The 19,590-nt window shown below is 27.4% G+C and overlaps 1 long non-coding RNA gene across 1 annotated transcript; it reads left to right on the forward strand.

Annotated features, from left to right (window-relative positions):
• The first annotated feature begins 1,342 nt into the window (after positions 1-1,342).
• Positions 1,343-17,088, forward strand: LOC123271791. The gene is made up of 3 exons (XR_006510958.1): positions 1,343-1,423; positions 15,726-15,732; positions 17,075-17,088. It is a non-coding gene; the product is annotated as an uncharacterized LOC123271791 (long non-coding RNA).
• Positions 17,089-19,590: the final 2,502 nt, after the last annotated feature.

Below are 19,590 nucleotides of genomic sequence, written 5' to 3' on the forward strand. Positions count from 1 at the left end.
CGTTTGGACCCCAGCACATCCCTTTTCACTCCTGTATTTCACTGCCATAATTAACCTTATTTTTTTCACACATTTATTCTCAACTTTTTATTATCACTGCGGCTGTGGACCGACTTGTGCTTTCTGTACTGCATTTAACCTATTCCTCTCCTCTTTCTATCGGTTGTTGGAATAGTGGCGATGGGGAAACCACAGAGAAAACCCATGCCAGTACAGTTCGGCTACTGGAGCGACCCCCGATGGTTGGTGTTGGAACTATTCGAACAAACGTCGGGGCCCGAACCCTCGCCTCACGACATGATGTGCGAGCGAACTAACGGGATAATGGGACTTAGCCCGCTCGGCCATCATGCCACTAAAAAGAGATCTATTTTATTTTTATAATACGCTAACATGGTTAATTTATTTAGATTCAACAAAACGATAAACTCATTTTGTAGTTATTAATATAATTTTAAAGAGTTTGATTGCAAACGCTTATCTTATAATATTATTTTCATCCAACAGCAAACTTTGAAAATTTTTTCCATTCCACATTGTCACAGTGTTTACACGCTGTGGCATTTCCCGCCGGGCTTGAGCACACTGGTGGGAGGCTCCGCCAGATGGCGGCACCTCCCGAGCTGATAATAAAAAGTTTATTAGAAACAAGATTTAGTTTTAAGTTAATATTGTTTATTTATATTTCATTTCAGCCCAGAAGGCGATCAGGATGGTCGCCGGTGATTAAAATTAGCGCGATGTAACTTTGAAATTTAAACTAAAGAATTTAATTTGTTTAATTAATTCAATTTACTAAATTAGATGGGGCTCCGGTGAGTGGCCGACGGGCCTGAGAATACCCGAGGCCCCCAGTCTAGAGCAGACGAGCCTGACGCTCAGCTCAAATTTGTCTTTTAAACTCATGTTTGATTTTAAATTATTAAATAATTATCTAAACAATGATTATGATTGTTGCTGAAATGTTATTGCATGCGGATGCCGGCTCGATTTGCGCTTCGGGGGAGGATTACTCAGTATTTGGTGGAATTGGAAATTTTGGAAAAAGAACGGTACCGGCGATAGCCCGAGGTGACGGGAAGTCCCTCATGAGGGCAGGTCGGTAGCCGCAGCTGGCAGCATGCTGCCGGCGGAATAGATAGTCAGTCACAGGCGTGATACCAGATTGCAAGCACCAGTGTGGTCAAGTCATTCAATTTTGGTATAATAATTTGCAATTGTTGTTTGAGTTGCTCAACAATTCTTTATTAATTTACTGTTTGGTTCGTTAGAGAATTAATTTGGTGATTTTGGCTGACCGTATTAACGCATTCCGGTAAGTCCTTGAATATTATTCCGCCACGGTAATTACTGAGATTCTCCCGGGCGGGAACCGGCGCCGGTTTTCCACGTGAGGCCGCCATCTTGACCACGTGGCTGACAAGTAATGAATTAATCACAGTGAGCTATTTGATAATAAAATTTAAATTCAGTTATATTCAAACGTGGGCTAATTTGTTTGTTAAAATTAAAGAAAGGCCTTTCGGGGAAAATCTCACGGCGGCTGATTGCCTAATCGCGTCCTGTGGCTCGCGTCAATTTATTACACGGGAAAAAATTTCTGGGAAAATTTACGATACAACTATTGTAAAGCTGGACTATACTTTTATTACTATTAATTGTCAAATATTTTAGAAGAAAAAATACTATTTATTCATGAAAAAATACGATATTACTATTGTAAAAAGTAAGAGATGAAAATTTCCAGTGCTGCCTCTGTATCTTTCCAATAGAACTATAGCAAATTTTACAATAGTTGAATTGGAATGTTTCTCAATTAGTGTGAGTGATGGCCGTGCACAGCGCTAGACTCCGAGTTTATGTAAATGTTAAAGGATATGAGTCTTAGTTTATCTTGGATAGCGTAGAGGGAGAGTCTCTGGCTGCCGACACAGAGTTCTGGGTTCGATTCCCAGACAGCACGAAAATGTCGGTTTCTTTTTTCGATTACTGTACAGGTACCAATTAGTCCAACCTTCTATCTCTCTCCCTCCCTAATATTTCTTTTAAAAAAAACAACTGTGAATTTTTACAATAGTTGAATTGTAAAGTTCACAAACACATATTGTATAATTTGCTCCATAGTATTCGACTTTTTAAGACTCTTGCTAGTCTTATTTGTTGGATAAAATTTACAATAGTAGATCGTAAAAATTACTAAATGAGAAGTATAGTCCACCGTTACTATTTTATTTAGTAAAAATTACAATAGTAAAATAGTAAAAACTCCTTCAATTTTCTTTCCGTGTACGCAAGTACCTAAACCAAAATTGGTACTGCGGTATTTTTATGATTATTGTTTCCCACGCGACATATTATTGTTATATTTATAATTTGTACAGCGTGATTCACGATTGATATTGTTAATTATTAATTATTACAATCATTATTTTGAGCGTGATTAACAATCAATATTACTAAATATTAATTGATGTTACAATTTTTGTTTGGATTTAATTTACAAATAATGTAGATGAATATTGTTTGGTTTCTTTTACAACGATTATTTTTGCGATTGATGACATCAGGCGTCGAGTATTATGAGTGTTACTTTCGTTTAATTTGTAAGTATTATTGATCATCAAAGCTATTATTATTTTGCGTTATTTATGATTAATATTGTTATATGTTAATCGCCGTCGCAGGTATTATTGTCAAGCGCAAGTCATTTTTAATATTATTAAATCTTGATCATTGTTAAGATTATTAATTTATTGCGATTATTATTATTTCCGAGCGCAATATTATTATATTTTAAGTTGAATAGAAAGCTATTTGTTAATCAAGAATTCCACAAAGGATTTATTTGTAATTTGAAATAGACTTAAGTTGGCCCACGGAGGATCTCAGTGATTTAAACCTCTTAGGCCTTAATCTGAATAAATTTATAGCTAAGAATTTATTTTGAACTATTTCATTTTCTTGAAGTATTTTTTTAGATTAATTCCTTTATACTAACTATTTGACTTTCCTGTATTCTTTTCCTGCAACTCATCTTCCTATCTTACCTAGTTATTATAAAATAGTATGTTATAATTAATTCTTTATTATTTCCGATTCTGAGGTCCATTCTAATCGTAACCTTGATTTCCTCGTGGCTTATTTTTCACTCATATTGATTTAAATCGTTAATTGACCGTCTGGCGCGGCCCCTGGAATTGTTATTATTTTTTGGTAATTTTTCACAAAAATTACCTGGCGTCCAAATGTGCACTAACCCAGCCTGAGGGGTTTCCGGGTTAATTTATTATATATTTAAAAGGGCGAGCGTAAAATACCCTACCCAGCCGATATCTTCGCCATCGGTCGAATTTAGTTAAATTTTGGGGAAAAGTATTGTTACAACATCATACTTTTTATAAATTTATCTGAATTATAAATTTACTAAAGTACACCTAATCGACTGGTTATATTGTATCCCAGTTCGTCATATGAAAATTTTTTTAATATTGGAAAGAAAAAAGATTATTTAAAGAATTTTTTTTCCAAAATTCTATTATTAAAATTGAGTTTTATCAAAAAGAGCATTATCAAATTCAAACCTTGATTTATTTAAAATTTTACATCACAATTTACCTTATAAATACACTTTACATATTACAAAATTTCAACAAAATATTCTACATACTAAAATTACTTGTTTTGTATATCTTAATTTGAAAACAAGTTTTTACTTGCGAGAAACTCTCTGGCCCTGCGCCACCTAGCGGAAACTTAAGAAACTACTATACTATTTATAGTCCACTGAAAATTATGTTATTTTTTTCGAAAAATTTTAAGTTTTAAATCCAATTGTAAATTTTAAATCTTTCTCTTATTACTGCAATATAAATCAATTATTTTATTCAAATAAAATAGTTGCGATAATTTTTTATTTAAAAAGGTAGTATGAGATTACGAAAATTAAGAGCAATACAAACTAGACGTATCTTAAGCTTAAATTGCGGGGTCTATTTGTAAAGAAAAAGCGAAATGATAATCTAAGTAATGTAAGGCCATCGTTTTAATATTACAATTATTTCAGTGTTAAGTGACAATTCATCCAGTAGAAAAATAATTCCTCAAGTAAATAGAAAAAAAATCAGAATGGAAAACGAAAAAAATTTTGACAATTAAATTGATCCAAAAAATTTACATGCTTATCGAATAATTCGAATTATGAAAATTATATTCAGGAAGAGAAATGTTGAACAAAATTTAAGAACATTAATTAGTACAAGGAATCAAAAAACTAATCAAATTTTAAATTGAGAGGCAAGAAATTAAACAATCTAAATAAGAAACTAAATTTTTGTTACTTCTCATCAATTTCAATTTCGTACAAAACCTATCCACATTTGTCGAATTAATTATTAATTTACTGATAGATCGAATACCACTATTATTCGATTAGCTTACAATTCAACATATAACATGCTAATTTGTAGCATAATTATAAGTAGGATAGGTATTTACGTACAAAGATTCGATTCATGGGTCTATAATCATTTACATAATATTAATCGTTGTTTTGACACAAGATTATTTAAAAATATTTTGTGTCTGCTACAAAATTTATATAAAATGAAATATTGTCACAAAAAATAGAAAGATATCATAAATTATTTAAAGATAATTTTTAATATTAAATATTTATTAATGACCATTTTATAGGACAAGAAAGACATCCTAATTTTCATGCAAAAAAAATTGTGAAATAAACTGAGTGCTCATTAGCAACCTCAGAATATATGACGGAGGATTTGAGTAACCAATTTTCAGGTGTAATAATTTTATATGGACACTCCGGAAAATTAAAACTACATTTTAGAATTTATCATAAACCATTGGTCGACACATATATAACATTGTCTAGGTTTTAAAGACAACTTTTTGAGAGAAATGGTTAAATAATCTTGAGGCCAAGTTTGTTCTAACGAAAAAGCGTATTGAAAAATAAATCATCGATTGTAATTATTGTTCTGGTTTTATTAAATTAGAAACAAGTTTGTACTTACGAGAAATTATTTAGAGTCTGCGCCACCTAGCGGAAATTCAAAGAACTAAAAATTAATTTTTTGAAATAATTTTGAGTCTTTGGATAAGAAAAATAGATTTTTAATATCTTTTGCTTTAACCATTATAATGACACAGTTGGACATAATGAAATTAACAGAAAAAATTTTGCAATATAAAATATGAAATATTTAAAAAAAAAATTTTTTTTGAGTAGCATTTGCTGCTAGATTGTTCTTGCAAGAGAATTAGTTTTCATAATTTTTTAGAATTAAACAAAAGCGTACTTAATTCATAGGTAATAGAAACTTAGTTATATGTGCCGGGCCCCATAAAATTTATCGGTTTCTAAGTGGCTTGCAATAGAATTAGTTTTCAAGAGAAAAAGCAGAAACTGATGAGTAAAAAATTAAGAATATTCTCTTTGAAAGTTGATTATTAATTTTTCGGTACAAAATTTATTTTGCCTTTAAACTATCTTACAATTCAACAAATTATACAGCAAATTTCGACGTAATTGATGATAATTGAAAAAATTGAAAGAACGACAGAAAACCTCGAATACTTTAAACATACTTTAATTTTCCGTCTATAAGTTTATAGTAAATTACACTTGTGTAAGTTCTACTCTTTTAAGTAAATTGGTGATTTATATAGCAACTCGTCCATTAGTAATATCAATCGATAATTTTTGTAATCACAACTGCCGTAAATAGTGCAATAATAATTTTCAATCAAACTGAGATTTTACAAATGCTGTTTTCCAGTTTATGAATCAGTCAAATACAAGCAATTCGTTTCAACTGTTACAAAAAAACTAAGGGATAATGAAAAGAACCACAATACGTGATTTAAATTGGAAATAATGCTAATCATAATTTTCAACCATCAAATAAATTTCTCAAAGATAAAAAAAATTTTATTCCAGAATACAATTTCCACAAAATTAAATTTCTAAGCCATTAATTCTAAAAAAAAAATCTTCTGAAAAATAATTCACAAATCACGATTGATTTTTTACTTATATTACTTTAGAAAAAAATTCGTACCTACGAGAAATGTTTTTGGCCCTGCGCCACCTATCGGAATTCCTGAGAACTAATTATTTTTTTTAGTCCTTAGTCAATTTAGAGATTGAAAGGATTTAACAACTAAAAGTGAATTGATTCTCGTACTTAAATTTGTTGAAAGATTGGAACATCAGAAATTAATAATAGAGAAATTTAAATAAAGAAGAAACTGAAAAAATGTTTACTTCAGTCTATCGAATCCGATAGAATTTAATTTTTAGCGATCATCAAATGGACAGAATGTGTTATGAAATTCTAGAATTCGGAACGTTATAATCCAAACTTTTACTCAATAAAATTCATACGTTGTCAGAACAAAGTGAGTTTACTAAAAGCTCCGGAAAAAAATTGACGCTGAATTGAAAAGCTTTCAACTTTAAAAAATACTGTCAAGATATTGAGTCAATCCAAGTTAATGTGGTTATAATTTAATATAATTAATTTTTTTCGATGACACAAAAGATAACGTAAAATTTTCAAAAAGAGTTTTTTCAAGTATAAAATGAAAATTAGAAGGATAGGTCTCAAAATATTATCAAGTTATTTTGTATTTTAATGGCTAAAAATTATGTTATTGTATTTATGCGGCAAAAATAAGATAACAATTTAAAACACTAAATTATACATAATAGATTTGAATTAAATATCTTCCTGCGAGAAGAAAGTAGGTCAATGCGCTTCCTAGCGGTGGTTATAGAAACTAGCAGCCTTTAAATTAAAATGAAGGATTCTTAGTGAAAATGACTGAGGCCAGTGTGTGATAGTTTTAATAAAAAATTTTAGGAAATGACAATTTTTTATTCCTTTTTATAGGTGCACAAATATTTAATTATTTTAATGTCATAAAAGAGTTTTTACATTTAAATTAATTTCTTTTTTAATTTTAGAGGAATACAATGCAAAGCTTTGTAACATCGCATTTATTGCAGCGTATGTTATTGTTTTACAAATTTTGGCAAATATTTTCATGACTAAAAACGATAGAACTTTTCTGGGCAAACGATAGAACTATTCGAATATTAGAACAGTAAGCTTTGACAAGAATTAACAATGATTTTCGAATCAATCAGTAAATGTTCTATAAAAGTCGAAATTTAGCATTGGAAGACATTGTTCAAGTTCATCCTACAGACAGCATGTATTAAATTGTGTATTAAAACAAAAAATTTGATGATTATGATAATTTTTTTCGAGATAAGACTTCAAAATCAAAAATATTCTCTTTTTTTTTGAGAATAATTAATAATGTTTGTTTGTTCCTAAAGTTAGAAATACTTTTTTATTGCGTGAATGCAGCTTGTTATAAATGTATTACATTAAAAAAATTGCTAAAGAAATAAATTGCAAATTAAAACATATATTTATGATGTGAAATTGTTCTTCGGTTTCAATATATGGGTTTGACCTTATTTTATTTAACCAACTCTCGAAAAGCATAAAAAAACGAAACACACGAACCAAACAGAAAATCTTAGAAGTGTAATAATGACAATTATATCAGATGTTTTGGAACTGATAATAAATATTGTTAATAATTTTGAAAGCTTAATAAGTATAAACAGTAGAAGTGAAATTTTCTATTTATATCACCAGAGTGTATACATTTTTTTTTTTTGTAAAGCTTTATATAAATGAATTTTACAGAATGTAAAATAAGATTTAATAATAATCCACAGATTCGGTAGAATCTGGCGCCAAGTTCCGTTCAAATCCGTTGTAAACGGAGCGCCAGACTACCGACTGTGTTTACTGTAAGCAGAACGGTATTTCGAGGTTGCAAAATTTTATTTAATTATATGGTTCTCCTTTTTCCAAAATAATATATTATAAAAGTAATTTATACTTTATTTTACTGATATTAATTAATTATAATCAATTATAACACTTAATTCACTCAAAATTATTAAATTTTATCAGCACAAACTATAGTAAGCCCAGAAATTTCGATCCTGACTTTTTTCGATGGGGAATATCAGCGCCACAGACTAGATAAAATAAAAATGTGTAGTAATCCTTCCTATAGACACGCAACTACAGTAAAAAGTGATTCATAGCTTGCATCTATGGCCGCCAGGGTGCACTGGAATTACATCTACATAAACTGTAGCTTTAAGGGGATAGTTTGCAGTAAAAAATGCAGTCAACACGAGATTTAAGTTGTTATCAATTGTAAATTTTCATTATAATTACAAAAAATACTAAAATCCGAACAAAACAGTTTCACTGTAAAAAGTCGCACCAAGTCCACGTTCATAAGACTATTAGGAAAAAAAATTTTTTTTTTCTTTACAAAAAGATACAAACTAAAAAAATTAAAAAATCCGAGTAACCGATATGATTGTTTATGATTTTCGGAAATTAAAAAAAATTTTTTTGTAAATTGAAAAATTAAAAAAAAAATTTTAGAACGTACTTGGTGTGCGTCATTGTGTATTTCAATTTTTTTAAAGTCCTAGTAAATAGATTTTACGAATTTCATTAAAAGTAAAATATTTTGCAACCGCGCACACTAAATACGTTCTAAAATTTTTTTTTTTTAATTTTTAAATTTACAATAAAATTTTTTTTAATTTCCGAAAATCATAAACAATCATATCGGTTACTCGGATTTTTTAATTTTTTTATTTTGTATCTTTTTGTAAAGAAAAAAAAAATTTTTTTTCCTAATAGTCTTATGAACGTGGACTTGGTGCGACTTTTTTACAGTGAAACTGTTTTTGTTCGGATCTTATTTAATACCCGCTTGGAAAAGGTTTATATGTTTCAAAATATATGATTAAATATATTGATATTATAATGTGATATATGAAACGATATATAAAATCATATCTATAATTTTGCCACAATGATATAAAAAAATATATTGTAAATAAATATATCATTTTCATGTATAAACCATATATTCATCAATATATTTGCTTCATGTATGCACGATCCACACGTGTATCGGTATAACTTTTTATATAATGATACCTTACACTTAAAATAATGTATCGATAAATATATGGTGTCACATATATTCTTCACATATTGTACATGATATATTATATATGGTTTTTATGTATTTGGTAATATAGCAGATGATATATACTAAACAATATATGGATCACCATATATTAATGAATATATTATTTAAAATACATGGTTCCATATATAGAATAAAGTTATACTTTTCAATATAGACAATTTTGCCGCCATATATTCATCACTTATATGCAATATATTGTATAATATATTTTTAACGCGGTATTATATATTTTTATAAATATATATTTATAGTATTTTCATGCGGGTGTTGACTTTCAATATATATAATAATATTTATCTACAGTATGTTAAATAATAACATTGTTATTATTGATTTGATTCAAAATTAAGGATTCAGTATGTTCCGAAAAAGAATCAAATCTAAATTTTTGTGGCTACCAATTATTTAGCAAATGAATAGCTTATTTAGAAATCGCTGCAAGCAAATTGTAGCTGGCTAGTTAGCTGTTACTTACCATATTGGAAAAAGAATAGTATTAAAAAAAAAGTTTGGAAAATCCAAAAGTGCACGACTCATAATGCTCATTTCATTATGAAATATAAAAAAAAAAAAAAAAAAAAAAAAAAACTTAAGTCGTTCAAAATTAATTGCCGAAAAAACAGCTGTAGTAGGAAGGTACTGCACAAGCGCCCCTGGTGGAATAAAATGTACATAATATCTATAGATATAGATATATCACCATCCATGTTAATTTTACATGGATATATTATAATATATAGATGTACAGTCTTGCAGTTTTCGTTTTTTATTAATTGTAATTAAATGATACTGAATTAATTAACCATTCGCATTCAGTGAGCTACAATCGTCGATTAGAATTAAAAAAAAAATTTAACTCAAATAATTGATTTTTTCACAAGTTACAGTGTTTCCGGGGTTTCATACATGACGGACAGGAAAATTTTTTGACCTATTTTGATGTTTTTTTCCGTTTCTATTGCAGTAAATCAATTTTTAGAAAGTATGGAATTAATCTCCATTAAATTATCTCGACAATAGTATGCAAAATATCTTGATTCCGTGAACTAACAAGGCTATAATACTAAAAATAGTTGCTAAAATGAAGCGAAAAAAATTTTTCGATCGTAAAGCACTCTCTGATGCTTCGCATCATGAGTCGTGCAATTATGACCTTTCGTGATTGTTTAACATATCTTTCCAGTGAATCAACCAAAATAATGATGAATCAATTATAAAGAAAAAGCCTCGTCTTTGGGATACTTTGTCCTTTTTGCGTCTACTTTGGTAAATTTTTGATATTTCCTTCAGAGAACCTATGGAACGTAATGCATTTAAATATTTAATTATTTTTGGATAACAATAAAAATTCATTATATAAATCCGAACAAAAACAGTTTCACTGTAAAAAAATCGCGCCAAGTCCACGTTCATAAGACTATTAAGAAAAAAAAAAATTTGTTTTTTTCTTTACAAAAATACATAAAATAAAAAAATTAAAAAATCCAAGTAACCGATATGATTGTTTATGATTTTCGGAAATTAAAAAAAATTTTGTTACAAATTTAAAAATTAAAAAAAAAAGTTTGGAACGTATTTAGTGTGCGCGGTTGCAAAATTTAAAAAAATTGAAATACACAATGACGCACACCAAGTACGTTCTAAAATTTTTTTCTTAATTTTTAAATTTATAACAAAATTTTTTTTAATTTCCGAAAATCATAAACAATCATATCGGTTACTTGGATTTTTTAATTTTTTTATTTTATATATTTTTGTAAAGAAAAAAACAAATTTTTTTTTTCTTAATAGTCTTATTTACGTGGACTTGGCACGATTTTTTTACAGTGAAACTGTTTTTGTTCGGATTTTAGTATTTTTTGTAATTATAATAAAAATTTACAATTGGTACCAACTTAATTAAATCTCGCGTTGGTTGCATTTTTTATAGCAAACTATCCCCTTGAAACTACAGTTTATGTAAAAATAATTCCAGCGCACCCTGGCGGGTGTAGATGCAAGCTGTGAAATATCTATTTTTAACTGTAGTTTCCCATCTAATGAAGGATTACTATGCATTCTCGAATTATTTAGTTTGTGGCAGATCACTTTGCCCATCGAAAAAAAAGTCAGAATCGAAATTTTTGCGTTGCTATAGTTTGTGCTGATTAAATTTAATAATTTTAAGTAGATTAATTGTTATAAGTGAATATAATTAATTAATAACAGTCAAATAAAGTATGAATTACTGTTATAATATACAATTTAGGAAAAAAAAGTACCGTAGAATTAAATAAAATTTTGCAACCTCAAAATACTGTTCTGCTTACAGTAAACACAGTCGGTAGTCTGGCGCTCCGTTTACAGCAGAATTGAACGGAACTTGGCGCCAGATTCTACCGAATCTGTGGATCATTACTATTTTTCTGGCTATAGTAAGAAAAACAAATTTCTACTTAGCAACAAAATTTGCGACCATGCGCCAACTAGCGGTAATTCATAAAACTATCAACTAATTTTTCAGTTTTACAATGTAGAACTCTTATGTCTGTTACTTATTAATTTAAAACCAATGATATGGATCTAGAATCATATTGTCTATCAATACAATACATGCGCTCTCCTTAATTAAGTATTTAATCATAAAAAAATAGTATAGTAATTCTTATTAAAGTAGTATAATTTCATAATTTAGCAGTAAAATTTTTGGAAGCCTGGCGAGTCCTGAAAAAAAGATATTAATACTCAAATATTTTTGCCTTTACCATTGATCCTTATGGAAAATCAAAGACTTCATTTTATTTCACAAAACTGGACGTTCAGATTGTTAAAAAAATTAAGACAACGAGAGAAAATAACATCTAGAACATATTTAATAACAATCAGTATGGTTTTACGTCCGAGCATATGAGAATATTTATTAATAAAAAACATTCAAAATTTATCTCCGTTTCTCTTTCTCCAACGTGATTTAGTATAGTGAAATCTCCTACGTTAATCAAATAAGGTAAAGTTTTGTAATTTGACTCTTGTGTAACGGTAGTACTACCTTAAATATTTCGACAATTGCTAACTCTATATTTGATTATTTATGAAACATTGAATTCAATTTTATAAATATAAAACTTTCAAAAAATTTATCATAGCTCATAGCAAATAATTCTATTTGCTTTCAAGATAGAAAATTTATGGTATTTTTTCGGCTAATCTATCCTTGAGAGATCTAATTCAGTTAATATCACAAGACAAAAAGAAAAACTATAGAACAACCCTTATTTTGACGAATTAATTTACGACTCATAGTACCGTCAAATTTATTGACGTCAGTAAGATAAAATTTAAAAAAGATCGAGAACGCGAGGTTACCTTTTTATTGAAAATTACACGAATTTTCAACATAAAAACGCTCTAGTCATAAACAATAAAATTTCACTAATTTGTATTTTCTGTTTATACATTATAGATGAGCAATGATGATATAAGATAGATATTTTTTGTGATCTATCAAAATCGAATTTTTAATTTTTCGTCAACATTTAACTGTATTCATTATATGAAATAAAAATTTGGTCCTGTTACCTAATTTTATTTTTGCTTTTTTATTGTATTAAACTTAATTTCTCACCAAGCTCAAGATAAGTCCTTGCTCTGGTCCAGCTCTAGACCTGCCTGAAACTAACGAACTATCCGTTTCAATTGTGATGAAAAAATTAATTTACGTATAAATGTAATTTAATAATAAATTCCCAACTGCAATAACAAAATCATCATTAAGAATGGAAAAAATCAGCTCTGTTTTTAGCGATTAGGAAACAATTTCGGCCCAATCAATGGACCACTCGGGAAAATTTGAAACTTAGATGTTCAATCGGAAGCATAATAGATATTGACAATTAATACATTGCTGGCTAATACAAAATTCAGTGAGAATGGAAGTAGAAAAATAACTAAAAGAGCTTCATACGATGACCAAGAAAAATTGAATCTAACATGCAAAAAACAATTCAAAAAATTAAAAATCCCATTTGCGAAATTGGCCAAAAGAAAAAAAATACCAGATTTGAGAAAATTAAAAAAAGTCAATTTTCCCTTGAAAATGAGAAAATTTTTTTCTGATTTACAAATTGATTTTCATATTGTTGCATTTCGTATGCATAAATTTGATGAAAAGAGCAAACAGAAGTAAGACACTAAACTATTATCTATGCAAGAGTATATTAAATTGACAACAAGTATCTTCTAGTGAGAATAGTTTGCGACTATGCGCCACCTAGCGGTGATCTTATGAATTATTCTGAAATAAATTGAAGGGAGCTTTAATTCATCAACTCGTTGAAGTTTTGATAAACTCTATGATGTATTGGATAGTTGTTAGCAAATATTTCATGCCCTCATCAATATTCAGTCTATATTAAACTTTTGAGTCTATATTAAACAAAATAATATTGAAAAATATTTTCTAAAATATCTATCACCGCTAGATGATCAGCCAAAAGAACTTTGCCGTTAGCTAAATATAAAAAAACAACTATGCTACTGTGAACTGATAAAACGATGACTATTGGTCAGTTTCTGAGTATAAGGATATCAATCCTATAAAAATCAGAGTATCATTATTTTTTTGATATTGAAAGTAGCGAATTTATCACAGTGTGTTGGAGGTTTCGCCAGATGGCGGCACCTTCCGAGCGGTTTGAAAAAATATAATAATTTAAGATTTAATTTTAAGTTTAAATTGTTTATTAATATTTTATTTTCAGCCCAGAAGGCGATTGGGATCGTCATTAACCACTAATAAATATTTATTAACAGTTAATAAATTGTAGTTAATAAATTACTTGTTAACTGTTAATAAATATTTATTAAATCCTATGATGTTAAAAAATTATTTATTAACAGTTAATAAAACTTATTAAATATAAACAAATCCCTCTATTAGTGTATAAAACTGTCACATATTTTTTACAACGTTTTTTTTTTACTATTATTTATAATATTTATATAATTTTATGTTTCTTGCTATTGAAATACGTATAAAAACATACTCCGACAGCCTCCTGTAGTTCATATTTTGACTGTCGCTGCAGTCACATTCATGGCGAATATCGATGAAGTGACAAGTGTATAATTAATTCAAATATTTTTTATATCAAGCTAAACCGGGTCCTTGTCATTAAAGAGATTGAAAGTATAAAATTGACAAATAAATATTTTGCAAACAATTAATGATAAATTTTTCTTTAAATTTAAATTTGGTGAAAGATTTAAACATCACAGGACAGTAATAGATAAATGTAAATAATAAAGGAATTAAAAAAATATTTACTTCAGACGATGAAATCCGTTATCTTCAGCGATCATTAAATAGATGATATAATTGACGACCATACTGTGAAATTGTCGAATTTGGCGGGAAAGAAGCTTCCTTCTACGCAATTATCCAACAACGGAAATTAGAATTCAATTATTTTAAATTGAATTCTAATGAATCATCTCAAAAACGGAATAATCACTATTTAAAAATCATAATCTCAATTTTTTAAACGTCTTTAGATCAGAACAAGGGTAATTAAACAATCCGAATTAATTCAATGGCGAAAAGTAACGCTGAACGATAGTGAAAAGTAGATAGTGAAAAGTAGATATAGTTATAAAAAGTTTTAAAGAAAAAATACTGTTAACATGTTGAAAATTTTTGTTAATCATTTATTTTATGTAACATAAAGCAAGAAGATTCAAAACTTAATTAATGAATTATGAATAATATTTTTTACCTATCGCAAATGCCTTCTCAAACAACAGTTTATTTTTAAAACATTAAACTTATTTAATTTAAATTATTGGGTCATCATTAGCATTAAATAAATATAATTACGATTTTAGACTGACCTGAAATCAAAAAAATTTTACCGACAGAAAATAACACCTCAAAGTTTACTCTTGAAACCTTAAATTTATTCAACTTAAATTATTACGTTAATTTCAACATTAAATAAATAATTAAATTATAATTTTTTACAAAACATAAATAAAAATTAAATTTTTCCAAAATTTTCCAAAATTTCTACTAAATAAATTTACAACAGTTTAAAACTAATTATTTCATCAATAATAACTATTTTTCCGTTTATATTAACTTAGCAAAAAAGTTGTGCTTGGGAACAAAATTTACGACCGTGCGCCATCTGGCGGCAATTTGAAGAACTTTATAATAAATTGACTTTTATAAATTTAAAATCTTATATCCTTTTTTTAATTAATTTATTCAATACTGCAGTTTGAAAGAGATTATCAATAAATAAAGAAATAATTCACGTAATTTGAACTCATAAGTTTCTTTCAATATTAGAACAATGAATTTTGATTAGAATTAATAATAATTTTTGGGACAATTACTGAGTTAATCATAAAAGTAAAAATTAAGCTACTAAAAAAATAATTCTAGTTAATCTTAATGACAATTTGATACGAAATCGTTTATTGGAATGCAAGATTGGAAAAATCTATTAAGATTTTTCAAGTTACACTTTAACGTACGCCAGAATGAAAATAACTCTTTTGTTTAAGAATAATTAATAATGCTCAATTGTTATGCTATATTAATTATGTTAAAGATGATTAGTGAAAAAATCAATTTCAAGAAGAAAAATTAATTTGTGACTTTAAATTGTTTTTCGGGCACAATCCGAAAAACAAACACGGAACGAAAAAACGATTGCACACCAATAAGACATACAATTTTAGAAGTTTAATTACTAATATTTGGATCTTAAGTTTCAAAATTAAAAGCGCTTAATTGCTAGTAATTTTAGAAACCTCTTAAACAGAAAAATTAAAATTATTGAGTCTCAAAAACATACGTTAAATTTTTTAAAAATCAAGTACAAAAGAACTGAAACAAAAAAATCTCGAACTATGGATCCTCAAACGAATTAGAATTTCCATACGCTTTAATGTGTATTAAATGACATTGTTAAAAAATAATTCACAAATTACAATTGTTTTATTGCATGTATTACTTTGGAAAGAAGTTTGTTCCTATGAGAAAATTTCTAACCACTCGCCACCTATTGGAAATTATTAAAACTAATTTAATTTTTCTCACTCCATGTACTTATATATCTGAACAAAAACAGTTTCACTGTATAAAAATCGCGCCAAGTCCACGTTCATAAGACTATCAAGATAAAAAAATTTCTTTTTTCTTTACAAAAAGATATAAAATAAAAAAATTAAAAAATCCAAGTAACCGATATGATTGTATTTGATTTTCGGAAATTAAAAAAAATTTTATTGTAAATTTGAAAATTAAAAAAAAATTTTAGAACGTACTTGGTGTGCGTCATTGTGTATTTCAATTTTTTTAAAGTCCTAGTAAATAGATTTTACGAATTTCATTAAAAGTAAAATATTTTGCAACCATGCACACTAAATACGTTCCAAAATTTTTTTTTTAATTTTCAAATTTATAATAAAATTTTTTTTAATTTCAGAAAATCAAATACAATCATATCGGTTACTTGGATTTTTTAATTTTTTTATTTTATATCTTTTTGTAAAGAAAAAAGAAATTTTTTTATCTTGATAGTCTTATGAACGTGGACTTGGCGCGATTTTTATACAGTGAAACTGTTTTTGTTCAGATTTTAGTATTTTTTGTAATTATAATAAAAATTTACAATTGGTGCCAACTTAAATCTCGGGTTGGCTGCATTTTTTATAGCAAACTATCCCCTTGAAGCTACAGTTTATGTAAAAACAATTCCAGCGCACCCTGGCGGATGTAGATGCAAGCTGCGAAATGTATTTTTTTAACTGTAGTTTCCCATCTATTGGAAGATTACCATGAATTCTCGAATTATTTAGTCTGTGGCATGTCACTTTTTACATAGAAAAAAAGTCAGGATCGAAATTTTTAAGCTTGCTATAGTTTGTGCTGATAAAATTTAATAATTTCAAGTAGATTAATTGTTATAATTGAATATAATTAATTAATATCAGTAAAATAAAGCATGAATTACTGTTATAATATAAAATTTAGGAACAAGAAGTACCGTAGAATCAAATAAAATTTTGCAACCTCAAAATACCGTTCTGCTTACAGTAAACACAGTCGGTAGTCTCGCGCTCCGTTTACAACGAATTTGAACGGAACTTGGCGCCAGATTCTACCGAATCTGTGGATCACCAAAGTCTATAAATTTTATTTTTCATACAGCTTTATATAATTCAAAACTTTTTTTAATCTAAAGTATGTAAAATAATAAAATAATTATTACTTTAACTAAAAATAGAGTACTTAGTATTTTCACAGAATCAACATACGAAAATAATGAAAATTTTTGTGATAGCCAATGATTGCTCGAATGATCATTCATTTAGAGATCAATAAAAATGCATTGTAAAAATTTTAAATATTACGGCTCGTTTGTTGTAACATAGCTGGCTAATATATTTAGCCAGAGACTAAATAATATAAGGATGCATGCTAATCTTATAATAGATGGGAAACTACAGTAAAAAAAAGATATTTGACAGCTTGCAATTACACACGCCAGGCGGCGCAAGAATAACTTTTACATGTACTATAGCTTAAAGGGGATAGTTTGCCACCGGAAATGTATTAAATTAAAATTGTCAATTTTTATTATATTTACAAAAAATAATGAAATCCGAGCAAAAACAGTTTCACTGTAAAAAATCACGCCAAGTCCACGTTCATAAGACTATTAAGAAAAAAAAAATTTATTTCTTTACAAAAAGATATAAAATAGAAAATTAAAAAATCCAAGTAACCGATATGGTTGTATATGATTTTCGAAAATTAAAAAAAATTTTGCTGTAAATTTAAAAATCACAATATTAATATTAAATATTAATATTAATATTAAATTTAAAGATCACAATATTAAAAGCATTTATTTTATTGAATAAGAGGCATTTGATTTCAGGTATGAATGAATAAAAATATTGTCAAACGGTAAAATATCCTAGAAGTAAAATTGATGATCATCGTAAACACAGAAATGAAAACTAAAAATCATATCTCAAAAAATTAAGCAAGAATTTTTAAAACCTATGAAAGCTACAATAATTATTACAAGACCCAGAATTTAGCAATCCTGGAACTTAATGAGAAATTCGTAAGACCAAATAATCTAAAAATTATGTCTGAGTTATAAATATTATCTGATAAATCTTCTAATTTAATTTCTAATCTTCTTATTTCATTTACTTTTGAATAGCTAAGCAATATCGATGAAGCAATATGTAAATTTACAAAATTACAGTTTAGTAAAAAAAAAACAGCTTTTATTTTGAAGTTACCTCATGATTAAAAAAATTTCGAGGTGTGAATTTTTTTAAAAAAATAAGATCAAGAAAATAACTAAAAAATTTTCATTAATCTATTCACATCCAATTTTAGTATTACGGAACACAGTGTTCAAGAATATTAGGCCCAGACGGAAAATTCGTCAGAGCCAATTATAATCAATGTTAACTAAAATTATGACTGCACATATGAGTATAATCTGATGTCTTGTATCAAGTCCCAACAACTTTCAATAAATTTGTATCTTCATGATGATTCTTCAACAAAATATACAAATCAGAATTTAGTTTTTGCTTTTATTAACTTGAAGACACTTGCGCACTTACGAGAAAGTTTTTCTACGATGTGCTACCTACAGAGACACGTGAGGAACTGAATGGGCTTTTTTTGTTTATTTAGTGCTTGAGATACTATTTAAATTATATTGAAAATATTTTGACACTTTTTATTCAAATTCAAATTTAGAAACTATAAATTATAAATTATAGTAAATCTTTTTGGTTCTTTTAACATCAATAATAAAAACGTTCAAGACCCTCTGATTTATAAGGATATATTATTATAAAGCGTTAATATTCATGATTTAAGGCATATAAATAAGCGAAGATAAATTCAGCGATTTTAAATTTTATTTTTATCTGAATTCATCGAAAAATGTGTTCTTAGTTTACCAAACGTCATGTCATTAATAAATTTTGAAAATTTTCAAGCTTTAATAAAACCCCCAAAATGGTATAAAAAATTTTTTAACTTGATGATATACATGACATTAAAAATTGAGAATTTATATTTCCAAGATAAAACAATAAAATTTTGTCAGAAAATATTCCACAAATCCCAACTTATTTTTTTGCTTGTATTAACTTTAAAACACGTTTCTACTTACGAGAAAGCTTTTCTGTCATGCACCACCTATCGGAAATTTTCAGAACTATTTTTTTAATCCAATTAATTGAAACAACTGATTATACTTTTCTTTAATCATTTACTTTGTCGCTTAAAATTATTAAATTAAAATATATAATTATTTTATTATTTATTATTCTAAAAATTTTAATAATAAATTACAAAGATTCAGTAGTCAGAAAATAATAAGAGAATACACTTTCATTATTTTGATTTTTTCCAACCTAAACTTTGATTAA

This window comes from Cotesia glomerata, linkage group LG9 (assembly GCF_020080835.1).
Source record: "Cotesia glomerata isolate CgM1 linkage group LG9, MPM_Cglom_v2.3, whole genome shotgun sequence".
Lineage (NCBI taxonomy): Eukaryota > Metazoa > Arthropoda > Insecta > Hymenoptera > Braconidae > Cotesia > Cotesia glomerata.